This window comes from Anomaloglossus baeobatrachus, chromosome 5 (genome assembly GCF_048569485.1).
Source record: "Anomaloglossus baeobatrachus isolate aAnoBae1 chromosome 5, aAnoBae1.hap1, whole genome shotgun sequence".
NCBI classification, from domain to species: Eukaryota; Metazoa; Chordata; class Amphibia; order Anura; family Aromobatidae; genus Anomaloglossus; species Anomaloglossus baeobatrachus.
In genome coordinates this window covers 453,957,925-453,973,078 of record NC_134357.1, presented here as the reverse complement: position 1 = coordinate 453,973,078, position 15,154 = coordinate 453,957,925, and positions in this window count along the sequence as shown.

Here is a 15,154-nt window from a genome sequence, read left to right as displayed (position 1 = left end):
TACTGTTTGCAGAGCTATATGGGGTCGTTATACAGTTTACAGGGTTATGATGGGGCAATTATACTGTTTGGAGGGCTAGTGGGGGCCATTATATTATGAATGTGCGGAATATTATACAACATGGAGGACTATCATACTGTATGGAGAATTGTGTAAGAGCCATTATATTGTTTGGAGGGCTGTATAGGGGCCATATACTGTTAGGTGGCTAGTGGGGGCATTATATAATATGGAGGACCATTATATTGTGTGGAAAATTGTGCAAGGGCCATGATACTGAATGGAGGGCTGTTTTTGGGCCATTATTCTGTTAGGCCTCTTTAACATGTCCGTCAAAAGCACGCACATTTTGCACAGACGTGTAAAAGGTGTGTGTGTGTGTGTGTGCGTTCAGCGTGTGCTGTCAGTGTGCTATCCATGTGACATCTGCATAGCACACAGACAGCATGAATTTTTATACTTGCCTATCCATGGTGCTGCTGTGTCCAGTGCTGCTTCTGCTGCTTCCGGCCCGAGGTGCAGTGAATATGCGATAAGCATAATGAGCGGGGGTCGGAAGCAAGTGACAGCAGCGGCAGAGACAGCAGTGCTGGAGAAGGTGAGTGTAGAACTTAATTTTATTTCACAGAAATGTAGTTTTCTCCGGTATGTATCACATTGTTGTCACACGGAGTACATACGTGCGGTCTGTGTGACACCCGTGCTGCCGGAGAAGAAACGGACATGTCTACGTGTGAAGCACTTGGTCCATGAGAAAACACACATATATGCGACCCATTGATTTTAATGGGTCTACGTGTGCCTGGGTGTCCGGTACATGTGAAAATGGACGTCACATGCACCGGAGACACAGATTTGTGAAGGGGGCCTTAGGCCGGTTTCAGACATCCGTGTTTCAGGTACATATGACATCTGTTTTTGTACACAGATACCACGCGTACCCATGTTATTCTATAGGCTGTAGCGCGGGTGTCATCAGGAGGTCAGAATTCAGGTGCAGTGAATATGCGATAAGCATAATGAGCGGGGGTCGGAAGCAAGTGACAGCAGCGGCAGAGACAGCAGTGCTGGAGAAGGTGAGTGTAGAACTTAATTTTATTTCACAGAAATGTAGTTTTCTCCGGTATGTATCACATTGTTGTCACACGGAGTACATACGTGCGGTCTGTGTGACACCCGTGCTGCCGGAGAAGAAACGGACATGTCTACGTGTGAAGCACTTGGTCCATGAGAAAACACACATATATGCGACCCATTGATTTTAATGGGTCTACGTGTGCCTGGGTGTCCGGTACATGTGAAAATGGACGTCACATGCACCGGAGACACAGATTTGTGAAGGGGGCCTTAGGCCGGTTTCAGACATCCGTGTTTCAGGTACGTATGACATCTGTTTTTGTACACAGATACCACGCGTACCCATGTTATTCTATAGGCTGTAGCGCGGGTGTCATCAGGAGGTCAGAGTTCATTGGGAACTCCGAACTGCAGCACCCGCACACACACTGCTGAGGGTGCCCCTGCGATGTCCTGGGCTGACACTATGAGGTCCAGATTGCTCTCACAATCAATGAAGAACGTTCGGTTTTCCATTGAATGTGCCAGCAGTTTGGGATTTGACGTAGGACCCCCTCCCCCAATTGGATTACAGCAAACCAGGATTAGGGCTTTGACAGGGAAATAAATTGGAAAAAGAGTGTCCCTTGTCTTTATTGACTAGTTCTCTCTTTTTATGTCTTTTCAGGTTCACTTTTGAAGAACGTTGTGTGACCTCACCATGGATTATGGCGGACCTTTATTTTTTATTTTTGTTAAAAAAATATAATTATATAATTGGTGAACGAGGGCTGGAGTTGGTTTTTTTTGTTCAAATAAACTTTATTCTACTTTCAACTACTGGATTAGTAACGGTGGTATCTGCTAGACACCACCCATTACTAATACCAGGGCTTGATGCCAGCTGGTATTTAAAAAAAAACAACAAAAAAAAACAAACAAGTGTGGGATCCCTTCTATTACCAATAACTAGCAAGGTACAGCAGAGAGCTGAGAATTGCAGCCTGCAGCTGCTGCTGTTCCTGTGCTGGATATGAAAATTAAGGGGGGGGACCCCACGTCATTTTTTATTTATTTAAGAAATAAAAATGCTGCAAAACAGCTGGCCAAGCTAGCTATCTCTTTTAGCTATATATCTATTGAGCTATTCTATCTTCTTATTTTCTTTTATATCTATCTACTAGCTGTACTACCCGGCTTCGCCCGGGTTAATAACTGTTGTGAACAAAATAGAATGTATTAACATTCCCGGGATAGAATGTATAAATAGAATGTATTAACGCCCGGGATAGTAACTGTCTCTCTGTTTCTCTCCCATTCTCTGTCTGTCTCCCTCTCTGTATATATCTCTCTGTCTCTCTCTATCTCTTTGTCTGTCTGTCTCTTTCCCTGTCTGTCTCTGACTGTCTCTGTCTCTTTCTCCGTCTGTCTCAATCTCTTTCCCTGTCTGTCTATCTATCTCTTTCCCTGTCTGTCTATCTATCTCTGTCACTTTCCCTGTCTGTCTCTTTCCCTCTCTTTCCCTGTCTGTCTCTTTCTCTCTATTTCCCTGTCTGTCTCTTTCCCTGTCTGTCTCTTTCCCTATGTCTGTCTCTTTGTCTCTTTACCTGTCTTTGTCTGTCTCTTACCCTGTCTGTCTCTTTCCCTGTCTGTCTCTATCTCTTTGTCTGTGTCTGTCTCTTTACCTGTCTGTGTCTGTCTCTTAACCTGTCTCTCTCTTTCCCTCTCTTTCCATGTCTGTTTCGTTCCCTGTCAGTCTGTCTCTTTGTCTGTCTCTTTGTGCCTGTCTCTTACCCTGTCTATGTCTGTTTCTTACCCTGTCTGTGTCTGCCTCTTTCCCTGTCTGTCTCTTTCCCTGGCTACATTGTGACACGCCAACATTCCATTTAAGGGCGTGGCAGCGCATTGTTCTGAAGTTCTGGCTCCCAGCTCCATTCGCTTTAATAGAGGCAGGTTTTTTGGTGAATAACTGTAAAGCGCGGGGTTAAAATTTCCCCTCAAAACATAGCCTATGACGCTCCCGGGGTCCAGAAGTGTGAGTGTGCAAAATTTTGTGGCTGTAGCTGTGATGCTGCAGATGCCAATCACGGACACACACACACACACACACACACACACACACACACACACACACACACACATTCAGCTTTATATATTAGATTGTTTCTGTTCTATCCATCCCTCTATCATATCTCTATCCATCTATCATTTTTCAGGCTTTGCCCATCTTTTACACATAAAAAACCCCCCATACATTTCAGTATCATGTATTTTTTACCAATACCAGTCACACGTATGCAAACACGCACGTCACACGTATGACCAGCATGCAGGTTGGACATTTTTAAACACGGACGTCTGAAAGGGGCCTTTGGGTCCATGTGGGGGTATCATACTTTGTGGGGTGGTAATGTGGGTTCATCACACTGTCTAGAGGGTACTGTGTAGGAATTCACTATTGGGGGTATCATAATGTGTTTGGGGGGCAATTTTGTTGGTATACTTTGTGAGGGCCATGAATGGGTAATCTTAATGCATGATAACACTAACGGACTTCAACAGGAGGAAAATTACTTTGTAAGGGCTGCAAAGTTGTTGTATATGCTCTCCTGTAATCTCGCCGAATATATTTTTTTTTTATGGGGGGGACCCAATTTGGACGTTTGGTATGGGGCCCCCCCATGATTTCTATGCATGTCCCTGTACAGACAACTGCTTTTTCAAACCTGTGGAGGTGGCAATTGTGGAAGCACTACAAGTCCCAGCATGGATGGATTTTACTAACACTTTTGTTATGTCCAGTTAATAACTGGAAGTCTGAGACAAGTAGATCTTTCTATACCGATAGTTGTATTCTCTCTCAAGCCTCCAAAAACAAAACAAAACCCAAAAACAGAGCAATACACTGTTCTACAAACAGAATCTTTACCGGATTAAATGACTGATGCCAGGGAGCAATAGATTGCATTCATACATTTCTTTCTCATTAACATTCCTGATGTATGGATATGTATTATAAGTCCTGCAGAGCGAGGTAATGTGACGTGCAATGTGCTGTAGGTAGATAAGGATCACTGCGCAGTTTATGACTGGAGGATGTGTGCGGATTATGGCAGGGTGACTCATGGATATTGAGATTCTGGGTGTAACCAAGATTTTTTAATTGGAAATGTTCCATGTTGCACAGCTGGATAGTGTACAGGCGAGATCTGCAGACTAGTACAGCCCTCATACTAGGATTTCATTTATAGCTCAACTGAGGCATACTAAACATCTGCTACTGTGGGGTTTAATCTTCTGATCCTGTTATTTTGGACCATATGAAGTAGCGGGTCCAAAGAGTAAAACTGTAGGATTTGGAAGTCCAGCTTTGATTGATACAAGCAGGTGGGAATGCTTGGATGAAACACACACACACACACACACTATTCACTAGTGACATCATGAACGATGCCCAAAATATAATGGCAACAGGGTAACGGAGATCAAAGAGGTTACCAGCCCCATCCTTACCCTATATAACCCTCCCTTTAACCCAGCCCCTATTACCTGCTCCAACCCTCAGACTCCCCTGCATGTATGTACACTATAACCTTTGTATGCACCTGATGTTAACCCCCTCCCACCCTCCATATTGTCATGGGCCATGTCCACCCTATAGTGCTCCCTTGCCTTTCTTTACAATCTAGGAGGGAATATCTGTTCATTTAATTGCTACCTGCCTTGCACCCAACCACTCCTTTAAATAAGGACACACACTACTTGCGAGTTGCGTAAGTGGCTACAGCATCCTTTTATTAAATAACTAGCTGTAGCACCCAGCATTGCCTGGGATAGTAACTGTCTTTCTGTCTCTCTCCCAGTCTCTGTCTTTCCCTGGCTGCATTGTGACACGCCAACATTCCATTTAAGGGCGTGGCTGCGCATTCTTCTGAAGTTCTGGCTGCATTGTGGCTCCCAGCTCCATTGATGATTGATTTTAATGGAGGCAGGTTTTTTGGCGAATAACTGTAAAGGGCAGGGTTACAAGATCCTCTCAAAACATATTCTTTGACGTTCCCCAAGCCAAATGGGGTGTCTGTGCAAAATTTCGCGATTGTACATGTGACGGTGACATACATACATTCAGCTTTATATATTAAATACAAATCAGGCAGCCCCAATAATGCCGCCCCATTTAAAGCAATATAAAACATCAATAACATGCATAATATGTGATAGGTCTGTCGCAGAGGTAAATCTTGACCAATTGCTTGGTCGATGCCATGCTGCAAAACCCAACAACCATAAATCAGTAATCAAGATATTCTGTATAATGCCACTACAGTATAATACATTCATATATAGATCAAAAAAAACCTAATAAGAACCCACAAAGATTCAAATAAAAGGGAATAGTGACAAATTCATGATATAAAACATAAATTTTATTTATCTTTTAACCATTAAAAACATCATGTACATAATAAATATAAGGAATAAATACTGGACTGGATCAAGTTCCCAAATGTTAGCTGCAGATTCTCAGGTTATAAGGTGCCTAGTGCAATGACCATATTCTAATAATAAATAGTTATATATACTGTAACAAAGTGCTTAGTGCAGTGACTATATTCCAATAATGAATAGTTATATATAACCAGATGTTTATGTAAGTAAGAAGGTATTCCCCAGGCTTAAAACATGCCAAATACATATAAATAGATCTAATATATGAAAATAGTATGGGGGCATTATACCTGTAAATTGGTTAGAGATGCTGTATACCGCTAAACCCCGACGCTCGTTTCAAGCGATGTCTTCAACTCAAACAGTTTTGGCTTGGACCCTGAGTAAGGTAGCTAGTACCACCGAAACGCATAGTCCGTTTTTGTGTGTGTCTTGCATTCACCATATGTCATGAGCTCTGTATTATTTTAATTGTGCTCAATAAAGAGAAATAATCTCTTTTACTGCCACCTGGACTTCCGAATTTCTTGCTGGATCCATTCCATTGTTTCCACATAATATATATATTATATATATATATATATATATATATATATATATATATATCCTGCACTCTACGCTGAGCGCTTACACCAGGGATTACGGTTAAATCTCTGAAATAGGCAATTCAGACAGAACCTCCAATGGAGCAGTTACTATAATGAGGCAGACCTCTTTTGTGCGCATCTTGAAAGTCGGATACTATGGAACAAAAGCCACACGCAGTCCACAGTATCTCTGCTGCCTCATGAGTGTATGGACCCACTGGGGATTTCATCTGAATCACACATTTTTTAGATTTACTGTAGATGGAAATGCTCAGTGCAGAGCAGGCAATAAATGTGAATTGATCCAGAATGTTCTGTACCCCAAAACACCACCAATAAATGCTTATGCTCAACCCACAAAAAACAAGTCCCCACTCAGGTTCGTCTTCTGTTAATTGGAGTATAAGTGTTTCCACGTTACTGATAGCATAAAGGCTCTGGAAGCACATTGTGGCTCACCCAAAGAGAAATCCAACTAAATCTGTGCTCCCAAATCCAAATGCCCCTCTCCCTTCTAAGCCCCACAGTGTGCCTTAAAGCGGGCTTTACATGCTACAATATATCTAACGATGTGTCGGCAGAGTCACGCCGTAAGTGACGCATATCCGGCATCGTTAGTGATATTGTAGTGTGTGACACCAACGTGCGACCATGATTGTGCGTTAAAACGTTGATCACATACATGTCGTTCAATTTCTAAAAATTGAACGTCCGGTTGTTCAATGTTCCTGGGGCAGCACACATCGCTCCGTGTGACACCCTGGGAACGATGAACACAGCTTACCTGCGTCTCGCCGGCAATGCGGAAGGAAGGAGGTGGGCGGGATGTTTACGTCCCGCTCATCTCCGCCCCTCCACTTCTATTGGGCGGCCGCTGTGTGACGTCGCTGTGACGCCGAACGTCCCTCCCACTTCAGGAAGTGGATGTTCGCCGCCCACAGCAAGGTCGTTTGGAAGGTAAGTACGTGTGACGGGGGTTAATCGTTTGTGCGACATGGGCAACAAATTACCGCTCAGAGGATTCCATTTTTTTTTTACTACATCAGACATGTGTTCCCATGGTGAATGTTCTATACTGTGACACCAAACAGCACTGGTACAATTTTGTAATTTACCTCATCTCTACAGACCATATTACCCTGATGGGCATGTTATACTATATGGCCACACAGCATTGACCTCACCTTGGACATTCTGTTATATATATGCAGACTATATGTATAGTCTTTCCTGTCTAAAGACGTCATTACACAGTTCCTTCTGGTATGATTAGACCATTTGTCTTGACATCCCAGTGTGTCATATGCTTACAGACTATATGTATAGTCCTTTCCTGTCTAAGACAACATTATACAGTTCCACTTGGTGCGCCATGACAATTGGTTCTAATATTTAGTCTGAGATAGTTCTTGAAAAAGGTCCTATCAGGACTGAAACGTTGGGGACAGACTATTTATGTTTCAATAAAACAATGTTTAGCACCATCCAAAGCTTTTTCTCTATTCTTCGTGGTGTGCCGAAGCTTTTTTGTGATTTGCTGTACTTATTTTCTCCAGAGCACCCAACTATATAGTTGAGCCAGGTTTACTCTACTACTAACTCTTCACAGTGATGTCTGCCCTCTCCCCAGTGATGTCTGCCCTCCCCCCAGTGATGTCTGCCCTCCCCCCAGTGATGTCTGTGCGCCCCCCAGTGATGTCTGTGCCCCAGTCCCTCTTGTAATGTGTATGTGCCTCAGCTCCTCTTGTAATGTGTATACCCCCAGCCCCTCTTGTAATGTGTATGCCCCCAGCCCCTCTTGTAATGTGTATGCCCCCAGCCCCTCTTGTAGTGTCTGTGCCACAGCCCCCCTTGTGGTGTCTGTGCCCCAGCCCCCCTTGTGGTGTCTGTGCCCCAGCCCCCCTTGTGGTGTCTGTGCCCCAGTCCCCCTTGTGGTGTCTGTGCCCCAGCCCCTCTTGTGTCTGTGCCCCAGCCCCTCCTGTGATGTGCATGCCCCCAGCGTCTCCTGTGATGTGGGAGGTACATCCATGAATAAGACAGTATAACTTCAAGTTATGTCGAAACGCGTCGGATGACTCGATCTGTAACTCTGTGGAACATCTATGACCTTGAAAAAAATGTTTTCATGGAGCAATAAACAGTGAGTTTTAATGAATTTACCCATACCTGGATCCGTTGGATTTTGTATTCTTGCCCCCGAAGGTTGGTAGAAATTTCCAAATGGCCCCCGGCCAAAAAAAGGTTCCCCACCCCTGGCTTAGATGATACAAGAGTTCCTGAGCCTGTCACTAACCACACCCAGAGGTGACCGTGAAAGCAGGTCTGCAGAAGCTCAAGCTGGGCACAATGTATGAGCACTACAATGTACTGGGCACTATAATGAATAAAACTACAAGAACGTATACTGCCAGAATAAGGCCGGTTTCACATATCCGGCTTTTCGCCGGTTTGACGGATGTGGCGCACGCCAGTACAGTATGATACAGTACAGTGGCAGCGCCGCAACTTCCAGGTCACATGCTCCGGTCACATGACAGTATGTGACCGGCGCTTGTTGCGCTGCCAGTGTACTGTATACACTGTACTGGCATGCGCCGCATCCATCAAACTGGCGAAATGCCGCATATGTGAACCCGGCCTAAGGGTTAAATATACTTTTTTTTTGTCAAAATAGCAAGTATTAAAAAGACAAGTGTGTAAAAGTGAGGAAGACACTAGAGGGTATCACAATCCAGCAGGGGGATAGGGTGGTACAAGTAAAACAGATAACATGGTGTTTAGAAATAGCTGAGTAACAGGGCACAAAAAAGTACTTTGCTCAAAAGTAAGTAGGATAATGTAAGGTACTAAGCCTATGCAGTAGAGAAAGGTAAGTATAAGAGGTGGTAATACATGGATCTGCATGAAGGTTAAAGTTCATAGATGAAAAAGTTAAAGTACGTTCGTACCCATGTGTTACCTCCTGCTGGAATGGCGGCAGTCCTGACGCACATTTTGGCGCAAGCTTTTGTCAAATGGGGGCGTCAGTTCAGTGGGGAAAGTATAAAAACACCCCTGAGCCAATAAGGATCGCTCTGCCAAAGTTAGAGTACCGTCACACTTTATTGACGCTCCAGCGATCCCACCAGCAATCTGACCTGGTCAGGATCGCTGGTGCGTCGCTACATGGCCGCTGGTGAGCTGTCAATGAGGCAGATCTCACCAGTGACTAGTGACAAGTCCCCAGCCCCCAGCGACGCGTGGAAGCGATGCTGCGCTTGGTAACTAAGGTAAATATCGGGTAACCAAGCACTTGGTTACCCGATATTTACCTTGGTTACCAGCGCACACCGCTTAGCGCTGGCTGTCTGCACTCGTAGCCAGAGTACACATTGGGTTAATAAGCAAACCGCACTGGCAGTCTGAGAGCAGCAGACGCTAGTAACCAAGGTAAATATCGGGTAACCAAGCAAAGCACTTCGCTTGGTTACCCGATATTTACCTTGGTTACAGATTACCGTAGGCTGCCAGACGCCGGCTCCCTGCTTCCTGCACATTCAGAACGTTGCTCTTTCGCTGCTCTTTCGCTGTCAAACACAGCAATGTGTGCTTCACAGCGGGAGAGCAACATCCAAAAAATGAACTAGAGCAGTGTGTAACGAGCAGCGATTTCACAGCAGGGGCCAGATCGCTGCTCAGTGTCACACACAGCGAGATCGCTAATGAGGTCACTGGTGTGTCACAAAAACCGTGACTCAGCAGCGATCTCGCTTGCAATCTCGCTATGTGAGAAGTACCCCTTAGTTTGAGCTGAGTGTCATTAGCATAATTGGGCCGATTGTATTTTACGGTCATCTGACCCTGGCCTAAATCTGTATTTGATAACCCCTGAAGCTCCTTCTACAGCTAGCTGCAGACAGTCAGACCTTAAAGCGGGTGTTTAGTGAAAACAAGTTACCAACTACCCATCGGTGATAACTTTTTGATTGGTGTAGAACCAACCACAGGGATCTGCACCGATTGGCAAGATGGAACATTTTTACCCCCATTAGAAGTGAATGTCAATGCGATCTCGCTATGTGAGAAGTACCCCTTAGTTGCCAATTATAGCATTGCAGGCACTGGATGCCATCAAATCCCAACATGCCCCACATTGCGTCATCAAGGCATGGGCGGGCCACGTGAACGCAATCCCAGCCAAGTACATGACAAGGGCAGGGCTGTCGAGCCGAGAGCTACTGTGTGCCCGATAAAAGACGCAGCATGACAGCCAGAGACCAGCGCATGCGCAGCAGAACAAACAGGGCACATAGAATAAATATATATAGAATGGGACTAGAAAAGATATGATGAATGTGGATGCCAGCCACTGGTAATATCTGCTTCTGTTGTGTCACAGAGCAGGGGGTGTGGTGGCGCCGTGGCAACGCCCTCTGTTCTCAGAATGCAGGTAAGAAGCTATTATCAGGGGCTGGCTGCTACCAACAGCATAGAGCAGCCCACCGATGTGTGACGTACCTTCCCAAAGGGGAGGGGGAGCAGCAAAGAGCAGCTCCAGTGTCACACTAAACTACGGTAGTGTAAGGCTATGTGCGCACGTTGCGTAATTACATGCAGTTACGCTGCGCTTTGCAGCGCAGCGTAACTGCATGCGTCCTGCGTCCCCTGCATAATCTATGGAGATTGTGCAGGGGCCGTGCGCACGTGGCGTATTAGAGCGCAGCGCTTCGGCTGCTGCCCGAAGCGCGCGTTCTAAGAAGTGACATGTCACTTCTTTCCTGCGCTCTGCGTGCAGTCCCTGCTCTGTCCATGGCAGGAGCTGCAGGCAGAGCGCATGGAATCGGCTTTTTTTTTTTTTCACTACGGACATTTTCGGCAGCGATTTGAAGCGCACGTGTGTGTGGTGCCCCTGAGGCTTCCGTCGCCACAGGTCATTGCACCCCATCCAGCGGTGTGATGCCCCATTCTGGGAGAGGAAGAGAGTGAACTCCGGTCCCCTGGTAAATCCACACTACACCCATTGCTAGGCACACACTGGGACCAGGGAAAGTGGCAGACAACCCTCCCATGCTGCATGCTGGGAGGGGGTCATAAGACCCATCCCTGCTCCTATAGGGCAGATCAGAGCAACTGGGGAGGTGGGAGGAGCCATCTGAGAGCAGACACAGAGAGGAAGGTCAAGTTTAGTTAGTCGAAGAGAGGGAGGGGAAGGAGAAGGAGACCTGCTGGAGGCAGGCAAGGAGGAGAAGAAAAAGGAAACAGAGCTCCAAGTCAGACAGGAGCTGAAAGAAAGAAAGAGACGCTTCCTGGTGAAGATCCTGGGACTCAGAGGGTCCAGGTGACACCACGCAGAGAACAGAAAGGGTCCCAGGGCCACGGGTAGTCCTAGAGGTACCACGGGTAGTTGTAGAGCTGCGGTGGCCTGCTCCACAAGAACATCGGTGGAGGGATCAAGCTGCAACAGGGGACGGTCCCTAGAAACCGGAGGAGTGCAAAATCATCTCCAAACAGTAAAAACCGAGGCCCAGGGAATGTTGTAAACTCCCCGGGCCACAGCCCACAGCAGTACCCCCAGAAAAGGGATAATCAGCCGACAGGTGACTCCCCAGCCTGGAGGCTGTTGTGGAGGCCAAGCCAGGTTTAACCTGCCAAGGCAAGGCTAAGGAAGACAGCTGAAGGTAGAGACACTTAAGAGAAGGGTACCGGCTTTTACTCTCAGAATCACCCAGAAACGGCGGAGGTCCCTGACAGTGGTCCCAGCAGTCCGAGGGTCCCTGCAGGACTGTGACAAGAATTGTGAGTAAAGAACTTGAAACTGTACCCTTGAAGTTGCCTCTGTTATTTCATCTGCATAGACACTCACAAGCACCAACAGTGTGCCCCGGGGCATTGCTCCACCTGTGGGGAGTAGTTCCACCATTGCTGCCATATCATCCCCCGGAGGACTCATACAGCAGTGGCGGCCTATTAGCCGCATACCACAGGTGGCGTCACGAACACAAACTTTAATTCAAGCCACATATTTTACTGACACCCACCAGGGCCACGGAGCCAGGCCCAGCCACCACTGACTACCACCGGACTAGTCCGGCCCGGCACCGGGTGTCCCACAGCCGTGGGGTGGGCGAGTCAATTTTTGGCGTCACGAACAGGATTTCGTGCCCGGTCACACCGGGTACTGTGCGCCTGAAGAATCGTGAAATAGCCTGTGTTTACTGTGAGAAACTGCCGCCATTGAAGCCACTGAGCGCGGGAAGAAGGGGGGCGTGCAAGAAGAAAGGGCGCAAAGAGAAGCCCCGCCCCCTTGTCCAAGAAAAGAGCGCGAAGCGGTGCCCGCCATGGAAGGCGGAGAAAGAAGAAATGGCGACTAGACTAGCTGGCCGGCTGGCAGAAAGAGTCTAAATGCCAGACCAGCAGATAAAGAAGATGTACCTTATCGCAAGCGGAGCGGTGCCGGCCGTGATGGGCTGGGCGCCAGTCTGGCGCCAGATGCTAGTGCAGCCTCCGGCCCCGCCTCCGAGAAGGGAAAGGGAGCAGCCGAGTGGCGTGGTCGAGCACCCGAGCAGTGATCCAGCAAGCGTTCCCCAGGTCGGCAGCATGGCAGAGAGGCTGCAGAAGTGTACACCAGGGACCGGGAAGATGGATCCTGAGCTGGACCTGCTCCGGGAGGAAATGCAAATCCTAGCTCAGAGGCTGCAGAACATGCAAGCAGAGGTGGACCGGCGGAGTGAAACATCGATGGTGTCGGAAGGCGTGGGCCACTGGATGGAGGCCGCGGAGCAGCGACCGGGTGAGCTACATGAAACCCCGACCCGTCCGGAACCACTGACCCACCAGGCGCCATCGCCCAGTCCCTCCACCGTCCCGCAAGCCTTCCCCGCCAGCCCCGCTGATGCCCGGTGGGGCACCGGAGGCCTGCCTGAAACCCCTGCAGACGGAGCCTGGGGAGGGGTGGACCCCGAACAGCTAGTGGGCCCCCTACCGAGTCCCCCTGTGAACCTCCTGGGAACGACATCCCCGGGAGTGAACTGGGACGCAGCGCCCATAGAGAGTGGGAGACTGCAACAGCCCCTGCGCCCCAAGGAAACCCCACAGGCACACGAGATGACCTGCCGGAGACTGGTGGAGGAGTACCAGCGGGAGCGGGAGGCCCGAGAGGAGAAGCGGAAAGCCCAGGAGGCAGCCAACCTGGCCTCCAAGGAGCAAATTCGAAAGGCCCTTAAGGTGTCACAGGCCCCAATGAGACGGGGCACAGTAGTCGACTTCCGGCAGAAAGGAGGCTGGGGCTTCATCAGAGAGCCCGGACTGGGTAAAGATGTCTTTGTGGCCCGACGGGATATTGAAGAACACCTGCCTAAAGGCCACCCCGGGCGAGATGTCAAGCCGGGTGACACTGTGGAATACACATGGCTGATGGGAGGCCGGGGCTGGTATGCCCTACACGTCCATATCCTGCAGGAGGAGGAGATAGCCTCCGAAGAACCGGAGTGGCGCCGCACTATGCCATCGTGCAGCGTCTCCCCTGCCAGCAGCAGCCGCAGCACTACCGCGAAGCAGGCCCAAGCCGCAGAACTGAGCAGCGGGCCTGCAACAGCCACGCAGGAGACACAGACGCGGATCTCCATGGCTTGTGTGATGCAGGGTGCGAGGCCAAAGCAAGACCCAAAAGACCACAGCAACAGCCCTCTGCAAACCAGCAGCCCTTTGCAGCAACCTGCAAAGCCTCCCATAAAGGGAAGAACTGTTCTAGTGTTGTTCTAGAGTAGTTCCACCATTGCTGCCATATCATCCCCCGGAGGCCTCATACAGCAGCGGTGGCCTATTAGCCGCATACCACAGGTGGCGTCACGAACACAAACTTTAATTCAAGCCACATATTTTACTGACACCCACCAGGGCCATGGAGCCGGGCCCAGCCACCACTGACTACCACCGGACTAGTCCGGCCCGGCACCGGGTGTCCCACAGCCCTGGGGTGGGCGAGTCATGTGCTTTTCAGATCGCTGCAGAAATTTCTGCAGTGAAGTACGCAACGTGCGCACATAGCCTTAGGATACGGAATAGCACTGTGCATCTCATCTTTATAGTTTATGAGGGCAGGAACAGAAGAAGAATTTGTTATCTCTCAGGAGTACCCCTTTAGGCTGGACTCACACGAACGTATGAAAAAACGGTCCCATTCTCATCCAGGGGAGTAGAATGATTTTTTCTCATTTGTCATCCGTGTGCTTTTTTCACAGCAGCTATTAGTGATTTACAGTCATTTACAAGACCATTTACAGGATCATTTACAGTGTTCTCTACTACATGATAGAATTGTATCCAAAAAAACGAACGTCACTAGGATGGTCCGTGTGTCGTCCGTTTTTTTCTCGCACCCATTGATTTGTATTGTTGAGTCTCGGACAATTTCGGCAGCAGATCGCAGCATGCTGTTACTTTTCTCTCATTTAGAATCTGGATGAGAAAAAAGCTGACCAACTGCTCTGCCTCATTGACTAACATTAGCCCTAGTGCAATGGGAGATTTTCTCACATTGCACTCGTCCGATTCATACGCTTGTGTGAGCGTACGCTGATGGAGTAAACGGCATCGTGAAAACCAAGTAACACACCAGACAGGTCAGGGATAAAGTTGTGAAGAAGTGTAAAGCAGGATTAGGTGATAAAAAAAATAGCGCAAGCCCTGAACATCTCATGGAGCGCTGTTTAATTCATAGTCCAAAAATGGAAGGAATATGGCACAATTGGAAACCTACCACAATTTGGCCATGTGTGGAGGTAAACTACCACTGCACATCACCCTAAATACATCATCCCCACTGTCAAACATGGTGGTGGCAGTATCATTCTGTGAGCAGGCTATATTTCAGCTTGGAGAGGGTAGTTGGGTAGAGTTGATGAGAAGAACGGTGGCTTTATGGTCAGTGTGCATGATCATAAGTCCCGATACTTCCGGTCATGCCCACTAAACCTCTCTTCAAAGTGTGCATGACTGGAAGTGCGGTGACTTGTGATCATGCGCACTGACCCTAAAGCCGGCGTCTGAAGCAGTTACAACGGACACAGGTACACATGTCACCT